This window comes from Sminthopsis crassicaudata, chromosome 2, assembly GCF_048593235.1.
Source record: "Sminthopsis crassicaudata isolate SCR6 chromosome 2, ASM4859323v1, whole genome shotgun sequence".
Lineage (NCBI taxonomy): Eukaryota > Metazoa > Chordata > Mammalia > Dasyuromorphia > Dasyuridae > Sminthopsis > Sminthopsis crassicaudata.
In genome coordinates this window covers 5806052-5824260 of record NC_133618.1, presented here as the reverse complement: position 1 = coordinate 5824260, position 18209 = coordinate 5806052, and positions in this window count along the sequence as shown.

Genomic DNA, 18209 nt, shown 5'->3' with positions numbered 1-18209 from the left:
TTCCTTTGTCTTATCTATTTTAGCCACTTTTAGAAGTAAAGCTCTCTTAAAACTATTCAAGTTCCTGGACTTCCTAACTCCTTGCCTTTCAGCATCTTTCCAGAGCCATCCAAGACCTCCTCAAAGAGAAAGGAATGAAAGATCGTTTGCCAAATATACAAATGGGAGGGGCAGAGCCAAATGGCAGAGAGGAGACACATCTTTTTCTGAGCTCTCCCCATGTCCTCCAAATTAATGGCAAATCCAACCTCTGAACTGGTTTTGGAGTGACAGAACCCACAAATATTTGGAATGTAACAAATATTCAGCAGAAGATAATTTGGAAGATCTACAGAAAAGGTCTGTTTCAATCAGGGATAGAGGGAGGTGAGCCCAGCATAGGCACAGACCCAGGGTGATGTGGGCTCCATAGCATCAGAAAATCTACCAGGAGCAATCTATAGCAGTATTGGCTACTTTGTCCTGGTTGCAAGCCAGTAGATCAGCAGATTAACTGTAAAACATCCAACACAAATACAAAAGGTAAATAGTGAGCCCCTAAAATATAGAATTTCATGGGACCTGGCCATGCCCACCTAGCACCGGAAGTTAAAAAGCACTGACCCAGTGCTGCCATTGTCACCTATAGAAGAAGTTTGGAAATTTTTCCCTTTGCCCTAAAAGCAGACTTCAACCTTTTTTAAAAAAATGAGCAAATAAGGAAAAAGAACTCTGAACATAGATAGTTTTTATGGAGAAAGAGAAGAAGATATTTCAAACCCTGAAGATACTAAAAGCAGATCATCTCTAGATGAAGCCCCAGTGGGTGATATGAATTGGTCCCAATCTTACAAGGCTCTCTTGAAAGAATTCAAAAAGGATCTTAAAAGAGAGTCAGAAGAAAAATGGTGAAAGAAAATTGAAAAAGGAAATACAGAAATTATAGGAAGAAAACTCCTTACAAAATAGATTTAGTGAAATGGAAAAAGAAAACAACTTCTTGATAAACAGAATTTGTGAAATGAAAAAAATCCATCAAACAAAACAATTCATTTGAAAATTCAATTGGCCAAATACAAAAGCAGCTAACAAAGATAACTGAAGAAAATAATTCACTAAAAATTGGAACCGAACAAATGAAAATAAATTACTCAATGACATATCAAGAACCAGTCAAACAAAAAAAAAATCAAAAGACAGAAGAAAATGTAAAATACCTCATTGGAAAAACAACTAAGATGGAAAATAGATGTAGGGAAAACAATCTAAGGATTATTGGACCTCCTGAAAATCATGATGAAAAAAAAAAAGCCTAGATTTTATTTTTCAGGAAATCATCAAGGAAAACTGTACTAATGTTCTAGAATTGGAAGGTAAAATAGCTATTGAAAGAATTCACTGATGACCTGCTGAAACAGACCCCAAAATGAAAATTCCAAGGAATATTGTAGCTAAATTTCAGAACTATCAGACCAAGGAAAAAATATTGCAAGTCAGAAAGAAACAATTCAAATACTGATGAGCCACAATCAGGATTACCCAGGATCTAGCAGCTTTTACCTTAAAGGATCGAAGGGCCTAAAATCTGATATTCCAAAAGGCAAATGAACTTGGAATGCAGTCATGAATAAACTATCTAGATAAATTAAACATTTTCTTTCAGGGAAGAAGATGGACATTCAGTGATACAAGCAAATTTCATTTATTTCTGATGAAAAGAGTGAGCTGAACAAAAAATTTGACCTCTAAATACAGAACTCAAGAGAAGCATAAAAGGTAAAAAGGAAAGAACTCTTGAGAACTATCTCTGCTATGGGTATACTTAGAGAGTGCTAGTACAATTTGATTTTACTGTGATTACATAAAAAAACCTAGAAAGGAGATAGTATTGGAAAAAGAGGAAAATGGAGGCAAAATGAGAGAAATTACATCTCATGAAGAAGCAAAGAAAACCTATTATAGTTAAGGAAAAGAAGGGAGGGGGATGAACATTGTATGAATTTTACTCTCATCAGATCTGGCTCAGAGAGAATATTAGACATATTTAGTTTCACAGATAAACTTGTCTCATCTTATAAGGAAATGGCAAGGGGGAGAAGAAAGGAAAGGGGGAGGCTAATAGAAGGGGAAACAAAAGTAGTAGGGATATAAGAAAGGGAGAGGGGCTATAAAGGGAAAGGGCTGTTTGAGGGAATAGTGGTTAGAAGCAAAATACTGGGGAGGAGGGAAAGGAGGAAAGGAAAGAGAAAAACATAATTTAGGGTAAATAAGATGGTGGGAAATAGAGAATTAGTCATTTTAACTGTGAATGTGAATGGGATGAACTCTCCCATAAAACGCAAATGGAGAGTAGACTGGATAAAAAGCCAGAATCCTACAATATGATGTTTACAAGAAACACATTTAAAGCAGAATGATATATATAAAGTAAAGGTAAAAGGCTGGAGCATAATTTATTATACTTCAGGTAAAGCAAATATGCAAACTAATAATGACATAATCATTGATATCTGGTTTAGGGTTTCCATCAATCTTCCATGATTAACTCACAATGCTCCTATGTAAAGGCTTTAGAGGACCTGGATTCCAGAAATTCTAGATCCAGATTAAGCCAGGCAGTTCCCATTAGAGGACAAGACTAAGTTTTGTTGGGACACCTACACTTAAGAGATCTCATCAACATGCCCTTTCCTCCATTTGACAGATGAGAAAAATAAGTCCCAGAGAGAGAAAAGGTCTTGCTCAAGATCATGCAAGCAGTTAGGAAAAGATTTAACCCCTTATTCTCTGACTCCAAATTCACACCAGGACTAAGTTCATCTGGCATTTCCAAGATCAAAGTGGGACAGTTTCTAATGATCTACATATCTTTTTTTGCCTATCTTAATAATTCTCTGAGATTGCATATGCAAAATGCTTTGCAAACTTTAAAATAATAAAGAAATGTTATTATGTACAGAGGATATTCTTATGTATCATGTGGTTTAGTCACTGAATGTTAAAGGTAGGAGGAATCTTTGAGATCATCCTTTCCAAATCCCTCATTTAGAAATGAATAGATTGAGATCACTGGAGGTGAAGCAGCTTGTGCAAGACTATGGAACTAGTGAATGACTCTATTCAACATTTAAAACCCTTCACAGTCTGGTTCCAGCCAATTTTCTAAGGCGTACTGCACATTCCTCCCCCTCGTGCACTTTATGCTTCAGCCAGGGTGACCTACTTTCCATTTCCCATGCATGACATTCTACCTCCGGTCTCTGTACCTTGTGTAGGGCATTCTCCATGCCTGGGATACCCTCTCTCCTCCACTCCTCCTCTTGGAAACTGACCTCCTGGCAAGACTCCACTCAGTGTCACTCCCTTTATGAGGTCTTTTTTGATTCCTTCAACTGTTAATCCAATCCCCCCCCCATCACTGTGTATTTATTTTATCTATAATGTGTATTTACTTGTCTATGAATATGTTGTATACTCCCAGGAAAATGTAAGAATCCCTTTAGAATAGACATTATCTCACTTTTGTATTTGTATAACTAACGCTTAGCATGGTGACATGTAATAAGGAATTAATAGATGAATGAAAAAAACATCTATGCTGTGTTAAGTGCTATGGATCCAAATATAAGCAAAACATGCTCTTTGCCTTGAGATACTTACATTCTAATAGGGGTAAATCAGGAAGGGAAATGAAGCTGGGAGAGGGAAGGTCAAGGAAAAGTGTGGAGTGGCAGTTTGGAGCTAGCTGGGAAGTGGCAGGGTGACCCAATTCTGAGCAAGATGAGGTAAAAGCTAACCTATCAGAGCCTAAGGATCCAGACATCAGAGTCTAACTGTTGATGAGAGAATGAGGAGGGCTGCAATGGAAGAAACCTTGTTTGGAGCTGAACAAGATTATATAAGTGCTGAATAAATCTTGGGCAAATCATTTAGCACTTCTGAACTTCAGGGTTTATTTTTTAATTTGTTAAATGGGGATGATAAACCACCAATATTACCCTTATATTGCTATTATGCAAACTCAAAATGTGCAAATACTTAGAGAAATGTTAAAGAAATGACTTATTAGCAGTAATAATTCTGGGGAAATAGAATGGTCTGATTCATATGCTTTTTTGCATGGTACAAAATCTTTCATTCAGCCATTGTTTTACTTAATGCCGGTGACATATGACTTTTAAATTTGCCCTAGAGTTACTATAAGCTTAAAGCACAGTACTTCTTAGCATCACAATTCTGCCCTGGTCAGAACTCAGCTTTGAGGTCTGGGCACTTCAGCTTAAGAAAAATAGTTACAGGGGCAGCTAGGTGGTGCAGTGGATAGAGCACCAGCCCTGGAGTCAGGAGGACCTGAGTTCAAATCTGGCCCCAGACACTTAACACTTCTTAGCTGTGTGACCCTGGGCAAGTCACTTAACCCCAATTGCCTCAACAAAAGAAACAAAGAAAGAGAGAAAGAAAGAAAGAGAGAAAGAGAGAAAGAAAGAAAGAAAGAAAGAAAGAAAGAAAGAAAGAAAGAAAGAAAGAAAGAAAGAAAGAAAGAAAGAAAGAAAGAAAGAAAGAAAGAAAGAGAGAAAGAGAGAAAGAGAGAAAGAGAGAGAGAGAGAGAGAGACAAAGAGAGAAAGAGAGAAAGAGAGAAAGAGAGAAAGAGACAAAGAGACAAAGAGAGAAAGAGAGAAAGAGAGAAAGAGAGAAAGAGAGAAAGAGAGAAAGAGAGAAAGAGAGAAAGAGAGAAAGAGAGAAAGAGAGAAAGAGAGAAAGAAAGAAAGAAAGAAAGAAAGAAAGAAAGAAAGAAAGAAAGAAAGAAAGAAAGAAAGAAAGAAAGAAAGAAAGAAAGAAAGAAAGAAAGAAAGAAAGAAAGAAAGTGATAGATTGGAGAATTCCCAGAGGAAATCATCCAACATAGCCAAGAACCTGGAGTCTATGTGTTGTGAGGATTAGTCAAAGGAATAGCAAATATTGAACCTAAGAATAGAAGACTCAGGGTGATGTGATAGCTGCTTTTTGAGGTTTGGAATGGTGGGGTGAAGACCATTTGGGATTGAGCTTGCAACAAAAAGACCTGCCTTTGAAGGTTGTTCCCACCATTTGCTGGGCATTGCCACAAGAAAATTAGGTCCCCTCTGGACCCAAATTTTCCCACTTAGAAAATGCGACCATTGTCCTAGATAATCCCTAATGTCCCCTTGAAGCTCAGAAATCCTCTGATCTGTGAAGCCATGAGGCCTGTTCCACCTCTCTCTGTCGAGATGTGATAGAAGCTGGTGAGCTCCCCTTTATTGGACACATTCAAACAGTTTGAAGGAATCTTTGTCAGAGATGGGGATTCTTGTCCATGGGAAGCTTCAAATCACTGGTGTTCAGGGAAAACTTTTGCTACTGACAAGTGATTCACATTTGCCAACATAGGAGCTGCAGGCTGCAGAAGTACCTTTCGACTGTAGTTCTGGACTTTCTAGTCTCCAAGTGCCCAACTGACATCTCCCATATTATAAAAAGATTAAGGAACACAGTCACTGGGGCTCAGAGCCTCTCTCTCCATTGCAGACAAAATGTTCTGTTCTCTTTTCTGTCTAGTTCTCTTCAATAGAAACTTCTTCACAGTTATATTTATACTATATCCATCTTTTAAGTTCTCAGTGTCTCAATCCTCAATTGATTTTGAAAGATCTTCATTTCTCACTACCAGTTTTGATGGACTAGAAAGGAAACTGTGATTTCCAACCTGGGAAAAGGAATCCTCATTTAGTAAGGAACATTCTGAGAAAATTCTCCAGCCATTTCTAAAAATTACCCTTTGTTGTATTTCTAATATGCATTTCCTGACCTTCCTGTTACCCACCTCTCTCTCTTCTCTTCTCTTCTCTTTCTCTCTCTCACCAGAAGGTGAATATCAATTTTATTCTAGAAATATTTATTAAGTGCCTACTGTATACAAAGCCCAAGAGCCTCGAGGGAAAGTCTGTTCCCAAAAAGTTATGAACCCTCATCTATATTGTGGTATTTATTGGGAGAGTGCACCCTCTAGTTCTGTCTTTGTTTTTTTTATCTCCAGGGTCTAATTTACTTTTTTTCTTTTCAGACTAGAAATATGATTTCATTAGTGTAGGAATCAACCAGGGGGGTCTTCCCTTCCACCACTATGGTATATCCATACCTGCTTTGAAATTTATGGCCTTAGAGATTGTCTAAGGCTTTGAGAAGTTAAGGGAGCCATCCAGAGTCTCATAGGCAGTGTGTGTGTGTGTGTGTGTGAAAGGGATGTTGATTGTCACTTGGAATTGAATCCAATGATTGAATTGAATTATTAGACCAAGAGCTCCCTAAAGACAGGGTCTTTTCTCATCCCAATGCTCCTACAGGAACTATCCAGAATAAAAGGAAAGATGAGCTAAGAAGAAGCTTATAGATCATTCAGCCCCATCCTCTCATGTTAGACATGAGAAAACCAAATCTGAAAGAAGGAAAGGGACTGACTGCCATCTTATTATTATTTTTGTTCCTGTTCTAACATTTATTATAGTGCTTTGAATTTTGAAAAATACTTTACATATTTTGTCTCTTGAGAACTTTACAATTTTGCAAGGTAGGTTTCCATTTCCTAGTTGAGAAAATTGAGGCAGACAGAATTTAAATGACTTTCCCAGGATCACACAGCTAAGTTCTTGAGGCTAGATTTGAACTCAGGTCTTCCTGATTTCAGATCCAGTCCTTTACCAATTACAATGCTTAGCTTTCTATTAATATAGCCCACTGTCAGTACAGTAGGACTGGAATCCCAGGGTCCTGATCCCCAGACCTTTTCTCTTTTTACCAAAATATTGTCCAAGTCTGTCCCGACTACTTTAGGTAACAGAAGTTTCCAGAGAGGACCAGATGAGCCAGGAAATTCTGAGAGCAAAGTAGGCCTTGATCTGGAGTGGTTTGGCTGGCAAAGGGGCATACTCATGGCTTTATTTGAGCAATACAGTGCTTTTTTGGTGGGGAAGAGGAGATAAAAGAGGGAAGGATGTTCCTAAAGCCCAGTTATCAAAGAAACCCAATCAGCTCCCCAGAGAAGACATAACATAAAGCATCTGGACCACAGGCAAAATGACCTCTAGGTCAAACCAGGAGAAGAAAGTACCTCAAAATCCAGCAAATGCGAATCATTACTGACCCTCCCAACCCAGAGCCCAGCTTTTACCCAATTTTTAAAATAGATTATTTGATGTTGCAGTTATAAATGATAGGACGCCAACATGGAGCTGCTTAAGTTAATGGCACAAAGAACCACTTTGTGGGGGAATCCACCCCCCAAAGAATTATAAAACATATAATACCTAATTCTTATATGATGCTTACTGTGTGCACTGTGCTAAGAGCTTTATAATTATTATTTCATCTTTTTCTGGCAAATCACAAAGATTTTCTCAGTCACTTCAAATCTATAGCCAATTTCTGGTTTCATCCTCATTGGCCTAACAATGCCAATTATCAGGTGTATACTCAAAAAAAAATGTCAAAGAGTAAGGAAAAGATCCCATTAGTACAAAATATTTTTTGCAGTTCCTTTTGTGGTGGCAAAGACCAGGAAAAAAAAAGACGTACCTACCAATTGGAGAATGATTAAATAAATTTTACATATGAATATAATGGAATATATTGTAATAAGAAATGTTAGAAGGGATGGTCCCGGAGAAGGCTGTGAAGATTTTTATGAACTGATGTAGAGTGAAGATAACAGAACCAACAGAAGAATATATACAATCACAACCACAGTGTCAGTGACAGACAACTTTGAAAGATATAAGAATTTTGATCGATGTCCAAACATCATTCCAGAAGAGTGAAGGTGTGACATGCTACCCTTCTCTTGATAGATCAATAATGGATTCAGAGAGCTGACAGAGAAATGAATTTTTTTAATGTGCTGAATTTTAAAGTTTAATTTTAAAGGAATTATATGACTAGGAATATTTGTTACAAGAGTTTAACATTTCCCCCTTTTAATGGCTGAGAATAGAAGGAAAAATAAATTTTAATTGGAAAGGTTTAAATTAAAATTTAAAAATAAATGATCAATTCAATGAATGTTTATTAAGTGCTAGCTATTCATTAGGTATTTTTCTGGGCACCAATAATGAATGCAAGTACAAAACTAAAACAATCTTGACCTCAAAAATTTTACATTTTATTGAGGGGATATACTTTGTTCACAGATAATGATCTACAAAATAAATACAAAGTAATTTCAGGAGCATCACCATGAACTAGGGAAATGGAGATTGTCCTCATGAAGGCGCTTTGGAATAAACTAAACACTCAAAGAGGAAAAATTAAAAGGCAATTCATTTTAAGTGTGGAGGATATTTTTGCAGAAGTATGATAGTAGAATTTCATAAACAGAGAATGGCAAATAAAACACTCTGGAAATCCCCAGTTTTCTTCAAAGCTTGGTTCAGCTTCCAAATCATGTGACTAACTAAATGGAAGACTATTTTCCAATCCTACTGAGCTCTCAGACATCTCAGAAATAAGATTTATGAACAACAAGGAGAACTATGGGAACTATCTCTGTGGTTTAAAACACAAAGAGTTCTAATAAGAGAACAAACTGATAAACTAACATCAGAGATGGCTAATTCCTAACACACTTTCCACCCCACAAGCCTTCAAGCTTCCACAGGGTTGCACAATGAGAACCATAAGCACAGACACAGCAGAAATCATTGCCAGGATGAAACAATTTGATTCCACAGTGGTAGATCTCACCAAAGAAATAGAAGAAAAACTGATTAAGAATGTACATATATTGGAGTGAAAAATAAAAGGAATAACAATAAGAAAAAGCATGACTTTCATATGAGCAAAACACAGTTATCTTGAAGCCAGGAGGCAGAAAGAAGATTTTAGGATTACAATTGTCTCAGAGGAATCTGATGAGTCTAAAAACCTGAATACCATTATGCAAGAAATAGCTCAAGAAAACTGCCCAGAAATTCTGAGCACAATAAACAAAGTGCCAATCAAAAGAATCCATAGATAACCTTCAGAAAAAAATGCTGATAACTCCAAGACACATAGTACTTTAAATTAAAAATTTAACAGAGACAGGGTCTGCAAGTGACCAGGAACAAATGGGATAATGTGTTCCAAAACCAAAGGAGCTCACGATGCAACTCAAGGTGACATATCTTACAAACGTGGGCCAAATAATCAATGAGAAAAGGATATTCAATCAAAGAGAGGCAGTTGAAGCAATCTTATAGAGAAAACCAAACATGAACCAATTATTTGATTTGTTAAAATGCCAGGCAAAAGATATACAGGAATGTTAAATGCAGCAACCAGAAAAAGCACCAGTAATGAAATAAATTATTCCAGGGAAAGAAGGGATATAAAAACTAGAGAGATAAAGGCACCTGTGGTGTTAACAGCCACAAAATAATAATAAAAAGGCCATTAAGAGATTTCATTCCAAAAGTATATAAAGAGACATGGGTGAAAAAAGAATCAATGAGAAGTGATGCTTGAGGAAAGGGTCTGAAAAAAAACCAGGAACCAAACTACAAAATACAAACTATATAATACAGATGACTCAATGATTTTTGAAAAACCAAATTGTAGAGGATGTGTAACAAGAGGGAGGAGAAAATAGAGGAGAATGTGATGTTTCTTCATCAAATCTGAGGTTAACAATGAAAGGAAAATCACTCCTGTAGCCATTCAGGTAGAATGAAAGATGTGGCAAAGGAAAGGAAAGAAAGGAGAATCCTCAACTCAGTATTGGTAGGGGATCTCACTATTGAATCCTTCCTTGGTAAGGCAGACTAGGGGAAGATTCTATCAAGGGAAAATAGGGCCTTTGTTGTTATTCAGTCATTTTTCAGTTGTGTACAACTCTTCATTACTTTATTTGGGATGTTCTTGGCAGAGAGACTCTAATTGTTTGCCATTTCCTTTTCTAGCTCATTTTACAGGTAAGGAAACTGAGGCAAATAGGGTGAGGTATTTTCCTGATTCCAGCCCCAGCAATCTATGTATTGCACCACCTAGCTGCCCAAATGGGATCTTACAGTAATCTTCAGATATATGATGTTTAGAAAGAGCAATACCTTTCAGAAAGGGATGTGCATTCGGTCTTGGGAAATGACAGCCAGGGTTCCAGGGATTCTGGCAAAATTCAGTTCAAATACCACCTTCCGCATGTGGCCTTTCTTAATCCTCAGTATCTAGTACTCTCCCTCCCCAATCCACCTTGTGCTCATTTTTAATATCTTTTAATTCAATAAATACATGTGTATGTATCATCTCTCTTATTAGAATGTAGGCTCCTTGATGGCAAGGAGAATTTTCCTTCTTTTGCTTCTCAGCCCTTAGCACAGTTTGGGGTATCTGGCAGGTACCCTCAGCTAGCTTGAGTTCTAGTTGGATAAAGACAATATAATAAATGGGAGTGATCATTAAGGAAGGGAATTCTGGGTAGGGACAGAGGAGCGGGAGAAAGAAGGAGTGGCAAGAGGCAGAGATGTGAGATAGCCAGAGTGGGCAGTTAGATGGGACGTGAAATTGAGCAGGGCTAGACAGGAGATAGAGTACATTGAATTAACACGCACCAAACAGCTGGGTCGGGTCTTAGGAGTAGAGCTCCCCAAAGAGGACGTTAACTCATACAAAGGAAGAAAGGAACCCAGAGAAAGCACTTGACAGTTGTCCTTGCTAGGAAGTGAGTAAATAAGCATTTGTTAAGAATCTATGGCATGCTCTGCACTGGAGATACAAAAATAGGTAAAAAACAAGGACTCACAGTAAAATGAGGAAGACAAAAATATACAAGCAAGCTGTATTTTACAGAATAAATAGGAAAAAAAAGATGGAAGGCACTAAACTGAAGGGGAGTTGGGAAAAGCTTCTTGTAGAAGATGGGATTTCTCTTGACACTTAAAGGAAGCCAGGGAAGCCGGGAGGGAGAAATTAGAGTGAAAACAGTCCAGACATGAGAGCCAGCCTGAAAAAAACAAAGTCAAGTGACTGAGCATCTTGTTCATGGAACATCCAGGATATCAGTGTCATTAGATCAAAGAAAACCATATTTGTGTGTGGTTTGTGTGGACAGGGATATGGACAGTGAGAAGTAGACGTGAGAAGAGAGTAGGTTAAGGAACTGGGTAGTTTGTATGAGAAAGAATTAATATAGAGGCTGAAGTCCCCGAGTATGAGAACAGGAACGAAGAAGGAAAGAAAAATGAGGAGGCAGGGACAGAATTCATTGAAGAAGAAAAGTGACGTGTGCTAACACGATCTGTGGAAAATAGCTACCACAATTTTGATGGCGTGGTAGATATGAATAACATATAACAAAGTCGGAGACATTATTGAGCAGTGGTGAAAGGAGAATCTGAAAGTGGCAATAGGGAGTAAAAAGTCCTGCCTCCCACTCACTTTCAGGTACACGTCTGGGCCATTTCCCCCACTGCTCCTGGGACTCTAATCCTACTCCTGCCATTCCCTGGGCACTTTACAAGTCTTCCTCTTCCTGCATGTCTTCTTCTCCTTCCTGCCTTGTTATACTTGCTATCCAAACCTTATAAAAGTGAATGTTGAAAATCATCTTTACCTGTAATAGAAAAAATAAAATATTATTAAGTGAAAAAATATCCCTTTAAAAGAGGGGTCTACAGTGGTCTGTTCTTGAATCCCAACAGTACAGATGCTAGAAGACACCGGAGAATAGGTGGTCAGCCTGCCCAAACAAGAAGGCTATGCAACTTCATCTAGAGCTAAGATCAAGACAGAGAGCAGATGCAACAGAAGCCAGTGGGATGTGTCTTACGTTGGCCTTGGAGAGAGAAAGAGCTGAGTTCAAATCCTAGGACCACAGACAAGCTATTTTTCTACCCTGAAACTCAGCCGACATTCTAGAACTCCAAGTTAGAGGTGAATGGCCATCTTCTCAACTCATCTAGGAACTGCTGGCTCCTGACATACTCTCATACCATCAGGTCATTGTCAGCCTTCCCAGAGCAGTTTATGTCAGAATCCTAATGACTCCTAGTCCTGTGATCCCTATGACCCGAATGATGTCAAGTCAACAAGTATGTTTTAAGTTATAGTGTGCCAGGAACATTTATTCCAATCCCTTCCCCCATTTGTCAGGAAAAGAAACTGAGGCTCAACGCTCTTGGAAAACAGCCTAAGGTCATGGGTAAACTTAAGAACTGGAACAAACCTTGGAAGTCAATATTCCAAAAAGATCCATTAAGTAAATTCAGGACTCTTTGCCAATCCCTGAGCTCTCCCTGAGCATACAAATACAAAAGGGGAAGCGGTTCTCGCATTCAAGGAACTTTTCCTCTCTGAGGAGAAACAACATGTGCAATCGTACACAAGTGCCGTGCTAGACAACTAGAGTTCTAGTGCTAGACAGCTGTATACAAATACAAAACAGAGGCCCACACTCAGAGAGCTGACTTTCTACTGGGGGAAGCAACACAGACAAATATATAAACACAAACTACTCAGTGGGGGCGGGGAAGGAGGAACAGAAACAACTTTTTGGAGGAGAGCCTTGAAGGGAGAGCAAACAGGCTCCTCCAAGCCTCTCATTTTGAAGGGAAACAGACTGATTCCCTGGAAGGTGATATGGAGGGGTCCAGGAGTATGGATTTAGTGATCTGGCCCCTTCATTCTGTATGTGAGGAAATTGAGACCTAAAGATGGGGAGATACTCAGCCAAAATCACCCAGGTAAAAGGGGTCAGAGCCAGGGAAAGAAGCCAGATTCCCTGACTCCAAAACCAGGCTCTTCCCTCCTGGCTACACTTAGAAAACAAGCTGGCTTCTTCTGCTCCCCAGCTTTTGGTTCCAGGCTCCAAAATGAATCTGCTGCATTGCAGGGCTCTGGTGACTGCAGGAAGAGGCAGCTGCGAGGGCCCTAGCTGTGCAGGCAGGAGTAGACTGCAGCCTCCAGGAGGGATCTGATGCCTGGAACAGGAGAACAGGGCCGGTCCTCTTGTTCCCCAAGTACTGACAGAGACTGACAGGGAGAGAGGCGCAAAAAGGAGAAGTAGGGGACGACTGGTCCCCACCTCCAGAGAGCTGGAAAGCTGCCATTCCAAGGCCAAGCCAGCTGGACTGGCTCAGAGCCAACGGGTCCAGATCAGTCATCTTTGGAAAGAGAGTGGATACCTTAACAGCTGGGCGGGAGGAGAGTCCTGCCTGGGGCAGAGAAACTGCAAAGTGAACTGCCTTGAACCTGAGCCCCAAAGGGGACTTCGAGGGAGAACTCTGGCCTGCAAACTTGGGCTTTCTCTCCCTTTAAAAGTCCTACTCTCTTCTTTCTTTATCCATGGCCCTTCTTCCCATCCTTCTCATCTATTCTCTAAGTGCCCTCTTCTGCCAGTCACAGAGACATAAACATAGAGCTGGAAGAAACTTTAGAGGCCCTCCATTCCAACCCCATCATTTTATAAATGGATAAACTAAGGAAGCCCAGAGAGGAGGAGATAAAACAATGACAATATGTAGAATAAGAATATCATAGGTCTAGGGCTGGAAGATAACTCAGAGGCCATCCAGTTCAATTTCCTCAGTTTACCTTAAGAAAACAGTAGTAAAGTGATTTGCCCATGGTCGCCATTTACTACTTATAGGGCCATGGTCAAGTCACTTAGTTTAGCTTAGCTGGGATCTGAACTCTGCTCTTGGGACTCTAGCCCTATTCCTGCCATTTCCTGGGCGCTTTACAAGTTACAAGCCTCCTGGCCTCAGCTTCTTCTGCCATAAAATGAGTGGGTTCCATCACGGAGCCAGTTCTGTATCTAGGATTCCAAGAGTCTAAGTTCCCTTGGTTCAGCACTTCCCACTGACCCTCACTGCTCCCTTCTCAGCCTTCCCATTCCCAGCAGACTGATGTGTGACCTCATTGAGAAGTTACCTCATTCACCATTCGCCGTCACCCTCACTGCTCCCAGCTTGGGCTCAGGAGCAAAAGGAGACAGTCAAGAAGCATCTATTAAATGAGATATTCCTTGAATGCTTCTACTTTCTACTGATATTCAAATCATCTTCCCTAAATAATCCACATCATCCTTCCACCAGACATAAAAACCTGTAACCAAGGAAACCACCTTGCCCATTTGAGCAGAAGTACTCCCTCTTTATTCTTTCTGCTGCTTCTTAATGGACAGGTAATACTGGAAGGGACCTTGGGCATGATCTAATCCAAATCTTAATTAACAACAGAGGAGCCTGAGACTTCAAAACACTTCAAGGTCATCTAGCACAATATCAGGACTCGGAGCCAATGCTTCTGTCCCCAAGTGCAAAGTACCATTATTCTTTTGGGTCCATTTTCCCTAACTTACTTTCACTGTCACTCAGTTGACTAAAATAAAACAGAGTTCCCAGAAAAGTTCCCACCTATTTCTGGTGACAGTAGTCAAGGTTCAGCAAGTGGAATTGGCTTTCCTTCAACAATAAGGAACTTGTTACCTCTCTGAGTAACCCTTTCTCTTTGAGGATTCTCTCATTGATAGAAAGAACTCCAATGGATTAAACCAAAATCTGTCTCACCATACTTTTCTTATTTCAATTAATTCAATTCAACCAAAACTTTATTAAGCACTTACTGTGTTCAGAAAACTGAGCTAGAAACTAGATACTCAGAAGCCAAAGACCAAAACAGAATACTGTCTGCCCTCAAGGAACTTTGGTCCCAGTAAAAACAGACAACATGCAAGCAAGTAAAGCAATACAAAGTTCATACAAGATAACATAGGGTAAATTCAGGATGGAAATACTTCTAATAACTGTGGGGATTAAGAAGGTTTCATTTACTGTGGGATTAAGAAAGGTTTCATTTACAATAGAAGGTAGAACAGGAAGGAAGCTATGAGATGGAGATGAGGAGAGAAGGAACAGGGAAAGGAGATGACATGGCGTGAAGGCAGAGTATCAGCTGGCTAGTCAATTTGACTGGAAGAAATAGGGTGTGAAAGAGGAATGGGAAGTAACTGGAAAAGATGGTGGAAGACAGACTTAGAGACTTGAAATGCCAGGCCAAGGAAATAAGACCTTTTTTTGGTACTGAGTACTTTAATTAATATCCTATAGTATTTAGTATTAACATGAATAACATGGTAAGATCTGAGAACATAGAAAATAGATAACAAAGTTTAGTGTAGGATGACAGCAAATATCTACTTTAAAGCTATAGTAAAAAAAAAAAAAAAAAAGTCCTGGAACAAGAAGAAAGAGACAGAACTTTCCTTTCAAAATGACAGTGTAAGATGAGTGGAGTGGAGTAGAGCTGCATTTAGGCACCCAAGTCTGAATCTCACCAAAGGACAATCGCCAGTTGTTCCTCAGGAATGAGATCGCGTATGTCCATTCAGCTTACTCTCTTCTTATTTTTCAATTCTAGGCCCTTTGGTGCTCACAAATAGCTTCCTTCCACAGAACATTAACAAAGCATTTGAATGAATGGATTGATTTAATGGTTTGCATGCACTTACATTGGAGAGTCTAGAAGGAAGACATTCTTTATCCCTTTGCTCCTTCTTGTGTATATGGTTAAGCCAATAGCCTCCTCTCCCTGAAAAGACCCTGGAGGATTCTGGTACTTGTTGCTATCAGCAAATCACATACAAACAGGGACAGCTAGAGGGCTTCTTTAGAATATTTTTAGGATTTTTCTATGGATGTTTCGCCCATTTCAAATCTACTTGGGATGTTCCAGATGAGGACAAAAGCTTTTAACATCTCCGATTTTGTGCTTTGTTCATCCTGGTAATCACAGAATCATTGAACAGTTATCTCCATAGCCATATTTACCCAAGATTCTGCATGGGAAATACATTGAAAAAACACCTTAAAAGGAGAAGTGTTCATTAAAAAGTCAAAGACTTTTAATTAAACAAACTATATAGGGTGGGACCTTGTATTGTATTTTTCAGTTAATTCTGGGATGGTTGATTTGTTTAAAAGCATGACAGATGTTTCTCATTTTCACCAAGGGTATTTTCTGTATCCTTATATACCTTCCATAACCCTTGGTTTAAAGGGTATGAGAATCTTTCCTCAATGTTGGAAATGAATTATTCAAAGGCATGAGCCTTCAGGAAGGGTATGGTGGAGTTGGAAAGAGTGGGAAAGAAAAGAGATCCAAGGTGTTCCGGTTTCTAGCTTTATGAGAGAAACTGCCTAGTGTCTATCTCTCTTCAAGTTTCTAAAGGGAGAGAAAAGCCCTGGAAAGAAGTTCATATGAAAGGATTGAACGTCTCCATCATGTCCCTCTCCCCAGTTTGCTATTTTAGAGCTTTTGTAAAATTTAAAAAAAAAAATTCACTTCCCCAGGACTTTCTCCTGATTAAACTGAATTATATCTTTCCAATCTGCATTGCCTCATTTATTGTCAGAGGCAAACTTTCTCTGCTTTCTGTTTTGCTATTGACTTGGATAAATGGGTTTCTTTGTTATTGGTATATATGTTCATTACAGAACTGGCATTTTGGGGGAAGAAAATTAATCCTTGGATGTAAATCTTGGGCTTTTTCCCATGAAATAGTGATTAGAACTGTAGCTTGAAGAGTAAAATTATATTTCTTACACTAACAATATTTAAGGGAGCAGATAGATATAATTCTTGCCAAGCACCCCCTCTCTCTCTGAGTACATCATAGTGGTTGGTCTCTGGCTCAGACCTCCTGCTTCCTTTCCTGGCAGAAATCAAAGTCTTTCTTGAAGAAAGGTGGGGGAGGAGTTGCTAGAAATGTCTATTCCTGCTTCCCTATGAGCCATATGCATGATACACTTTGTTTCACTACTATATGTGACTAAATCATTGTCATAAATATTTTATAGAGATGAAAAAGTAACCATATGGCATGTCAGAAACTAATAAAATCAACTTATTATAATTACATTTCTTTTGATTTTTTCCAGTTTTTAAATATCTTTCAAATATCTTGGGAATCAATTTTCCAATGCTTTCAAGATTTCTAACATGGATTTCGGTGTCTAGTTAGACTAGTTCAGATACTTTTCATATCTGTGTTTTCTTAAGCACTGTTTTCACTTCCAAATTTCGTATCTCACTTACTGACATGTTAGATATCAAACATGTTCCCCTATGATGGAAATAGTTGACCAAAGGTATGGTTCCACTTTTCATCTGCACACTTTCAATTCAATCGAAATAAACAAGTTTTTCAGGATCAAGCCATGGCAAGTCATTTTCCTAGATACTGGTGATGCAAAAACCAAAATAAAACATTCTGTGCCCTCAAAGAGCTTACATTCTACTTAAATAGAACATGTACCTAGAGAAGTAAATGTAAATTAGGTACAAGGTAGATAGAATGTAACTGGAGGGCTAACAAGTGAAGGTACACAAAGGCTTATCTTTGATGTTAACAACATGGTAAATTCATGTTTTCCCAAGGGAACAATGATTCTCCATTCTCTTGGCAAACAGTTGCAGAAAAAGAATCAGTAAACATTTATTGAACACCTATTATATGACAGGCACAATGTTAAGTCCTACATCTCTAGAAAACTTTTCAAGAGGCAAAATATGAGAAATATTTTGATGCACTCAGAACATCCACAGCAAATCTGTGACTTGACATCAAAATTCATCCAGGGCATCAAGATAAGATAAAATTTGAATGAGAACTAGACCTATGCAGATTGGTATTTCCTAGAATATTATTTAAATGTCTGAAAGGTAAAGGGGCTTTTTCCATGCTTACAGACCAGTTTCAAAGTTAGGACTTGAACTCAGGTCTTCCTTTCTCTAAGGTCCATTTTCTATCAACTATACTATGTTTTATTTCAAGGAAAATTGAATCATAAAATCAACATAGCTCGAGTAGAAAAAGTCAAGAAAAAGTCTCAGAACTCAAGAATCACAATATATTTCTTGCCACAAAAAAATCTCAGAAAATCCCAGAATTCCAAACTGAATCAAAAGGGGCCTTAGCCACCAATTGCCCAACCTTAATCTGAATAAGAATCTTCTCTACTCTTAATTGGCAAGATTTTTGCTTAAAGCCCTTCTCTGAACAAGAGCTTCTCCACACACCAAGGGAGCTCATTCCCCTTGAGAATAATTCTCATTTTGGAAGCTTTTCCTGTCTGCTACCAGAAGAATTAGCAACTCATTACTTCTCCAGAAGGATGATCAAGAAAATGAACAGGGAAAATAGAGCAAAGCAACTATCATGACCCCATCAAACCTTTCTTTC